This window comes from Pteronotus mesoamericanus, unplaced genomic scaffold, assembly GCF_021234165.1.
Source record: "Pteronotus mesoamericanus isolate MK-2021 breed Mesoamerican mustached bat unplaced genomic scaffold, CSHL_Meso_final contig_53, whole genome shotgun sequence".
NCBI classification, from domain to species: Eukaryota; Metazoa; Chordata; class Mammalia; order Chiroptera; family Mormoopidae; genus Pteronotus; species Pteronotus mesoamericanus.
The window spans coordinates 1,112,595-1,120,361 of NW_026555195.1; positions in this window are offsets into that span (position 1 = coordinate 1,112,595).

Genomic DNA, 7,767 nt, shown 5'->3' on the forward strand with positions numbered 1-7,767 from the left:
CATACCATGCAGAAGCGACCTGACATATCCTCTGTACAATTTTTGAATGAGGTTTTGAAGTCTTGTGTTAGGTTGATTCATTAAGGGGTTCTCTGGGCTCCAAATTAATCCTGATTCTTCATACAACTCCCATTCAGAAAAACTCAACTGTGACTCAGGAAAGCCCGAAGAAGCACTACTCCGAAGGCTATCACTGAAACAGCACGTTTTGCCCTGCCTTCTAGGCAAACCCCCACTTCTCAGAGAGTGTCAGAGTCCTGTTCTAGTTTGTTTTATCTTCATCATGACTCAGGCTTTTGTTTCTTCCAAATAAAGTTCTCTCACTCATCAATTTTTTCCAGTTGGATCTAAAAGTGTTATCAGATGGGGGGAAATCCCCACTATTGCTTACAGAATTAGAGTTGATCCGCTACAGAGAGAAAGCTCAGTGTTAACTTCTTTAAAATATGGAAAAAAAAATGGCAGCAAGGTTGTTGACTTCATTCTTGCACATTAGGGATTCAGCTGTTTCGAAATGTGGAATTTCAAGAGTCATTTTGAAGCACTTACTTATAGGAGATAACCTTGAGCAATGTGTATATAGATGGACTAATGCAGGAGACTAAACTATTACCAAAATAGCTCAGCACCTGCAGGTAGCCCACTGGATGTTCTAGAATCCATTTTTTAGTCAATTTGAAGTTTTACCTTTTGAATGGTCCAGAAAATTGCTCCTATTCTGAAATTCACAACAACTAAAATCATGGAAATAAAATTTTACCAACAGTTTAATTTGAGACTACAAGTTTAGATGATAGCTATGGATATTTAACTTTTCTTCCTTTAAAATATTGTGTCACCTGCACAACATAGCATTTTGGATACATTCTACTTTGGTTCTGAGAAATCATGTGGCTAATGCCAAAAAGAGAAGAAATAAAGATATTTGAATACAGGGAAATTGAAGGTTTTCCTGTTTATCCTCTGTGGACGTCCCTTCCTTTCTTTGCAAATGATTTGTGCTCCCTTAGAATGACTTTTTACTGATTTATATTCATTTTTGTCTTTCAGATCTGGCATATTCATTCATTCACAGAAATACATTGAAGGCCTGTATTGGACGTGGAGGACACAGAGATTTATTCATTCAACAAAGCTTTGTTTACTTGCTGTGTGTAAGATATGGTTCCCGCTAATGAGGAAATTACAGCATATAATAAGGAGAAAAAAGAAAACCAGTAATACCAATTGGGAGAGTGCAGTACTATGCAAGGAATACTATTTTTGACGGTGACATTTAAGAGAGGGTGTGACTGCATCTAACCTTGTCGTGGGGAATGGAATGAGCATTGACAGGGGCTTCTGTAAGACTCTAAATTGCCCCAACCTGCCAAGAAACTCCATATCAATATGATTGACCAGTTGCATATTATTTGGAATATATTGGTTTGTCCCTGCTGCTTTTATTATTTTTATTTTACAACTAAAGAAATAAAAGTGATTAACTTCAATTCTTTTTTTGACTTAATTTTTTTTTATTTTTCAATTATAGTTGACACACACTATTATATTAGTTTCAGGTGTGCTAATCAGTGATTAGACATTATAAAATTTACTAAGTCATCAACACAATAAATCTAGAACCCATCTGACACCATACATAGTTACTACAGTATTACTGACTATATTCAATATAGTCAATGTTTTACTTTACGTCCTCATGAATATTCTGTAACTACCAATTTGTACTTGTTATTCCCTCTACATTTTTCGCCCTCCTCCTAATACTCCTCCCCTCTGGCAGCCTTCAAAATGTTCTCTACATCTATGAGTCTACTTCTCTTTTGCTTGTTTGTTTACTTTACTTTGCAGATTCCACATATAAGAGAAATCGTATGGCGTTTGTCTTCCTCTGTCTTATTTCACCCAACACGTTTCTTTTAGGTCTACCCATGTTGTTGCATATGGCAAGATTTCATTCTTTTTTTTATGGCTAAGTCACATTCTGTTGTATATATGTTCTGCTTCTTTATTCATCCATCTATTGATAGACACTTGGTTGCTTCCATATCTTGGCTACTGTAAATGGTGTTGCAATGAACATATAAATGTATGTGTCTTTTCAATGTACGGTTTTGGGTTTTCAGATAAATACCCAGAAGCAGAATTGCTGGGTCCTTCTTTGTATCTTGTTATATAGTCTTTGTTTTTAAAGCTTATTTTGTCTGGTATAAGTATTTTTACCCCAGCTTTGTATTGTTTGTTTCCATTTTCATGAAATATCTTTTTCTTTCAGTCTGTATGTGTTTTCCTATCCAAAATGAGTCTTTCATAAACAGCATATGTATAGGTCTTGTTTTTGTGATCTATTCAGCCTCTATATGTCTTTTGATTGGAGCATTTAATACATTTGCATTTAAAGTAATTGTTGATAGGTATGTATTTATTGTCATTTTATGATTCACATATTTTTTAATTTTTTTCTTCTTAAAGAAGACTCTTTAACATTTCTTGTAATACTGATTTGGTGGTGATGAACTCCTTTAGCTTTTTCTTGTCTTGGAAGCTCTTTATATGTTTTTTGAGTCTAAATGATAGCTTTTCTGGATAGAATAATCTTGGTTGTAGTTCCTTGCTTTTCATCACTTTGGATATTTCTTGCCAATCTCTTTTGGCCTGCAAAGTTTCTGTTGAGAAATCAGTCTTATGGAACTTCCCTATGGGGAGAGCTTTTCTTTTGCTACTTCTAAGATTGTCTTTATTTTTAACTTTGGCATTTTAATTATGGTGTGACTTGGTGTGGGCCTGTTTATACATCCTAAACTTGTATGTCTATTTTCTTCACCAAGTTATGGAAATTTTCTGTCATTTGTTTAAAAATACATTTTCAATTCCTTGCGCTCTCTCTTCTTTTTCCAGTACTGCCATGATGTGAATGATCATATGCTTGAAATTGTTCCAGAGGCTCCTTATACTATCCTCGTTTGTTTTTCTTTTTTTCTGTTCTGATTGGGTGTTTTTTGCTTCCTTATCTTCCAAATCATTGATTTGATCCTCTACTTCATTTACTCCACTCTTGATTCCTTGCAATGTATTCTTCATTTCTGCCTGGTTCTTTTTTTATGTTTTCTATCTCTATTTTTATATTTCCTATCTCTTTGTTGAAACATGAACTAAAAAAGGATCTGTGGATGGCTGTTAGTTGTGTTACTTGTGTTGGACTTGGAGATGCCCGGGAGAGGCCAAGATGCAAAGTAAGGCTGGCTGCTGCTCGTGCCAGGCCTGGGCCCACATATCATGCTGAGAGGAGATGCCGCTTGTTTGAGGGATTTTAGGAAAAGTCCAAAGCATAAGTCAAGAGAGGCTGTTAAAAGCTACTGGAAATGGCTTGGGTGGGCCCACAAACTGAGTTGGCGGGGTGGGGGAGGGGTCTCAGGGAATCACCAGAATGTGTTGAACAGTCTGAGCCAGGTTGATGAAGACTCATACATGGCACCTGCCTTCTAGCTCTGTGGTGGGTGGGCTCAGCAAAGGAACAATGTCCTCCGCCAGCACTTCTTTCTTGGAGAAAGCTACCCCTTCCGTCTCACCCTGATGTCATACAATTAATTTCCTCCCCATATGTCCCTGGTGCCTTTTGAGCTGCTGCCCCAGCTCTGGAGCTCAGAGCAAGGGGTCCAAGTACATCAGTGCTTGGACCCTTTAACAGGAACTCCAGGGACTCTAGAAGCCTCTGTCTCACTGAGCAACAAACTCCACTAGTTTTACAGCCATAAGGCATGGGAACTTCTCTTCCTGGCTTTGGAGCCCTGACTAGGGTGCCTGCTATGGGGCTGAAGATATTCCTCCCAGTTTTTAGCTGCCTTGTGTGGGTGAGGGTCCAGCCTGTCCAAGTCTCTACCCTTCCTACCAGTCTTGTTGTGGCTTCTTATTTATGTCCTTAGTTATAGGACTTCTGTTCAGTTAGACTTCAGGTAGTCCTGGATGGTGCAGTTTAGTTGTAATTTTGATGTGATTGCAGAAGAATTTTAGTACTGCATGTACCTATACTATCACTTTGACCAGAAACATCTTTAATGCTTTTTTAATAAATTTATTACATGGTATATGTTTTAGATTAAAAACATCTCAGGATAAGGTCTACTTTTTTGAGGCCCCATAGAGCCATTGTTTGGAGGCTCAAAGGGATTGCCCCAAAATATTTATTAAGTGAACATTTGCACATATACACTTCCCTAGTTTTGATCTCAGTTTTCTGAAAACATTGTCTCCATTTGTCTTCTCAGTGTGCAAAGTAGTTGAAGGTGAATCAAATAAGGGCTGGCAGCTACCTTCTGGTAACCAGCCTTCTTGGTTCTAGGGATACATTTTTCCCTGATGATCAGAAAAAGAGTAGCAACATTATTTAGTTAATTGGTGCTTATCCTCTCTCCCCATAGGGAAAATAAAATGCATTATGCATGTATACAAAATTGTGCATGCATTTTTTGGTGTTAAGATACTCACTCTTTTTTCTGTCCTTATGCCAGTATTTTATGGGTCCTTCTGATATTATGGGGAAAAAAATGTTTATTCAAAATCAAAGAATGAGGATTCAAGTCTCATCTTTGCCATTAACCAGTTGGTTGTTATTAGTTGTCACAAAAATAATAGCTTTGTTCTCAGTTTCCATTTCTCTGGAAATTTAGTAATAATAGATTCTCCATCTCCTACAGTTATTAGTGATTAAACTGAGATAAAGTATAAGAGAATATATTGAGAAATAACAAGTACTAAATGTATATATTATTATTGGTAATTCTAATAATAATAAAATAAGAAAAGATTTATGATATGTCTGCAAATTAGTTTATTTAAAAAGAGTGCGGTCCAGTTGGAAATTTTTCCAGAAGCGCCTTGGAATATAGGGGGATATAATGTGGTACCTTAATTTCAATTAATGAAGTCAGTAAGCTTTTAAGAAATCTGAAATGGAATCTGAGTGACTTATTTTAACCATTACTGAATTATAAAAATGTATGTTAGTCATGATGTTCCTAAAGGTACATTCATCAGAGTTCCAAGAAGTTAAATTTTTAGCATATTTTAAAAACATAGTATAGGTCTTTCCAAGATTTAACGTAGCAAAGAATGCCAAAGCAGAGACTCACCACACTGCTTTCCAGATTTTTGTTTTCTCCTAGTTTTTAACATTGAATTGCTGCTGGAGATTGAGGGATATGAGAACTCAGTGGATAGTTCTGATCCCCTGAGACTGCTTGACAATCACCCAAAGTGGCACTTCCTCCCAGCAGTCTACAGAACTAGAAAATTTAGAAAATTTTAAAACAAAGATGATTTGCATCAATCATAGGCCATCTGCAAAATCTCCAAACCAGAAACAGTGGGCATATGCATTTAACTCTGTTCTTTAACTCCTTCCTATCTTCTCCTGGCTCTCCCCCTGTTTAAACTGAGCTTTGATCTATGATCGATGATAAACCTCCTTGAGCACCTGACCTAGAGGGAAAGAGAATAACTTAAATTGAAGGAGAACCCAAGACACCCAGGAATCCTTCTGGGCAAAAGAAATCTAATTGTATGTCATTTTCTAAATTCTGACTCATTGCAGGAGCTGGAGAACAACAACAACAACAGAAATCAATAAGCAGATACAGTGAGTTGAGAGATAAATAGCACAAATAAGGAGGCAGACATGCAATAAATAAGTCCATCGATGTGAAACCTTTCTATATAAACAGCTGCTTAAAATTGGTTGGATGTGGAGTCCCAGCTGTTAGCTAGACAGTAGGTAGAAAAGAGGTAATTGGATACAATAGGTAAAGAATTGACTTGGCCATTTATACAAATGCCTACTCCCCATTGGCATTTCAGAGAATAAATGCTCAGAGACCCAACACCAGCCTGTATGCACCATCCATCCACCTGTAATGAGGCCTGTGAATCATGTCACTTCTGAAACATGGCCTGATCTGTCACTGCATTTGACAACTGTCAATCACAGCAGCCACCAGAGCCCATGTTTGGCATTATTCTTCTGATATTTATCAAATCCAGTTCAACAACCCTCCGTGAAAATATAGATGCAGATTGCAACCACTCAATCGTATTAGAGTTCCATACAGTTTGTTTTCCATTATTGTCCTGGTGAAGCTTTTCATTAAAGGATATCAGAGTGGACTATTTTTAACCCTGAGAATTGACACTGCATACTAAGCAGTAATGAGCCTGGCTCAAACTGCGCTCTGCCTCCACGCAACGGACGGTCGCCTCGCTCCTGATTCTACGCAGGGGGAAGAGCTCTAGAGCTTCCCCTCCTGCGCGAGCCAACCTGTCTACCACAGAGTGTGAGGTGAAAACAAAACCCTGGGGGCGTGGTGGCTGCCAAAAACCTGAATGAAGTACCGTTACCTTGTCAAGAAGAATTTTTTAAATATATGTGGAGTAATAATATTTTTTTGGTGTCTTTCCCCTAGTAGCACCCGAAGTATTTTATGAGCTATGTACAACATATGGGGAAATCGCTTTGCCTGGCCATGGCATCAGCCATGTCTAGAAAGGAAAGGGGGAGAGCCCGGAGGAAGTACTGTGATATCTCCAAGGTGGCATGCCAAGGGAGGATGTTCCTGGAATGGCTTTTGACCCAGGTTTTGTTTCCATCATTTTTATGTGCTAGTTGTGCCTTTAAAATAATTTATTCTGATGCCCCTGGTGCATTTCATTTTTTTTCACTTGGGGTTGTAGGCTTCTCCCCAACTTTTACACACTTCTTCAAAATCTCGCTTTTTTAATAGGGCTTCATGACAGACACAAGGTAGATGCAATACCAAGATGTGGCCAGCTTTGTGTGAAAGGGTTTTTTTTTTTTTTTTTTTTCTTGGAAAGGCACAACAGTCCGATGAGGTAAAGAGAGCAGGTGTAGCATTATCTTTATTTTACAGCTCTGAAAACTATAGGCCAGAGAGGCTCATCTGACTTCTTCAGAGGGCAAATGGCAGACCCAGGACCACCTCAGGTCGTCTGACTTTGAATCCTATGGGCCTTGTGATTTAGCACGTTGCTCCACAAGACATTTAAAACTGGTAATTTCTCAATATTTCTCTGGAATTTCAAGAGTCTACTCCCTTCCAGAAACCCATCCACTCTAACTCTGCTCAATGTGGAGACTGCCCCAAAGTTCCCAGCCACTGATCTAGAGCAACTATGAGTGATGCTCAATATTCTCTGCCCCAGGCAGCTGGCCAGGCCCTCGAGTAATTTCACCTGCAGGATTCTTCTTGCTTCCCAGGTATTTTGACTTCTTTTCTTGGTTACTGAGTCCCACTTTCTGCTTTGGGTTCTGTTATTCCACATCACTAGCTATTTTTTTTCTTTTTCACATTTCAGTTTAGCATCACATACCAAAATAGCTGTTTTCCCAGAGTGGGCAGAATAATGTGACATCATGTTTACAGTCAAACACTGTTCAAGAATCTACATGAAGAAGTCAGACCACAGGAATTATCCTTTTTCTCTCTGGTTGACACTCTGCTACAGGTGTTTCTAGTGCAAGCTGTAGTGCTTGATTCCTCAATACAGGACAAGGTATTGGGAATCACAAGAGTCTTTGCAAAATAGGAAGAAGTTATAGCCCAGCTTTTGCAAAATTATTCCTAAGGAGTATCTGGGAAGACATACTAATATGCCAGTGGTTCCAATATTTTTTCCAGAAAATGCTTCTCCTCCTCCTCTAATTAGAAGTTTACGTGGGACCTGCCATAGCCACTGGCCACCGTGTGGCTCAGGGAT